This window comes from Echinops telfairi, unplaced genomic scaffold (genome assembly GCF_000313985.2).
Source record: "Echinops telfairi isolate 266 unplaced genomic scaffold, ASM31398v2 ScPeMD7_23;HRSCAF=83, whole genome shotgun sequence".
Classification (NCBI taxonomy): domain Eukaryota; kingdom Metazoa; phylum Chordata; class Mammalia; order Afrosoricida; family Tenrecidae; genus Echinops; species Echinops telfairi.
The window spans coordinates 78,571,915-78,573,459 of NW_022103920.1; positions in this window are offsets into that span (position 1 = coordinate 78,571,915).

Here is a 1,545-nt window from a genome sequence, read left to right on the forward strand (position 1 = left end):
CAGGGAGGAGATGAGCCAGTCAGGGTGCAGTGTAGGAAAGATGAAACATACAACTTTCCTCTAGTTCTTAAATGCTTCCTTCCCCCACTATCATGATCCCAATTCTACCTTACAAATCTGGCTAGTCCAGAGGATGTACACTGGCACAGATAGGAACTGGAAACACAGGGAATCCAGGACAGATGAACCCTTTAAGACCAGTGGTTAGAGTAGCAATACTGAGAGGGTGGAGGGAAGGTGGAGTAGAACTGGTTGCAAGGATCTACATACAATCCCCTCCCTGGGGGTTGGACAACAGAAAAGCAGGTGAAGGGAGATGTCGGAAAGTGTAAGACAACAAAATAATAATTTATAAATTATCAAGGGTTCATGAGGCAGGGGGGGGAATGAGGAGGGAGGGGGAAAAGGAGGAGCTGATGCCAGGGGCCTAAGTGGAGAGCTAATGTTCTGAGAATGATGAGGGCAATGAATATACACATGTGCTTTACAAAATTGATGTATGCATGGATTGTGGTAAGAGTTGTATGTGCCCCTAATAAAATGATTTGTTTTAAAAAGAATGTATTTAAGTAAAGTTTTTTTAACTTTACACATTTTTCTAATAGAAATATTGATCAGGTTTATGATTTCAGAACTGTAATTTCTCTTACTAAGGAAAATAGTGATGTTGTTTTATGGTAGCATTGTTCAGAATATTCCCTGAATTAGAAATAATCTTTCCAAAATATAAAATACTTCTCTTGCTGTGATAGTTAAAGGTTTTGCGCCAACTTGACTAGGCCAGGACCTTCGGTGGTTTGCCAGTTAAGATGTAGTAATCAGTGCTCGATTGGGTAACATATACTAAAATTGTGACAATACAGATAATATGAGCATGGAAATGACACACAATTCTTGAGGCGTTCTTAATTTTTAAAAATGTAGAAATGATTAATGAGATCTAATAATGTAATCGATAAGCTCTAACTATGTAGTCTCCATGAAGCCAATCAATTGAAGGGTAGTTTACCGGGGTGTGTGCCCTGCTTCCTATAGAAATGTTTGCTCTGAGGAAGCTCGCTCACCTTTTGCTGGGCCTGTAGCCTGCCTGCCTTTAACTTATCATCCAACCTCCAGTTTTTTAGACTTGAGCCACCAGTCTGCTGCTATATTGTCTGTCAATCCTGGGAATCATCAGCTGCCTGCTATCTTTCCTGCCAATTTCGAATTCATTTACCTCTGCAGCCAGACGTCTATGGTCTGATCTGCCAATCTTGGGTTCATCAGTCCCAGCAGCTATGAGAGTTAGTGAATCCTCCAGCCTGACATTCGACCCATGGACTTAGAACTTTAACCTTGTGAGCCAATTCCTTGATATAAACCTCTGTGTGTGTGTGTATATATATTGCTTCTCTAGAAATTATATATATATATATAAATAATTGCTTCTTTTGAAAATCCAGCCTCTTAAGATACCCGCTTTATTTATTTTTTTTATTAAGAGATCATTTTATTAGGGGCTCTTACAGGTCTTATAACAATCCATACATCAGTTGTATCAAGGAT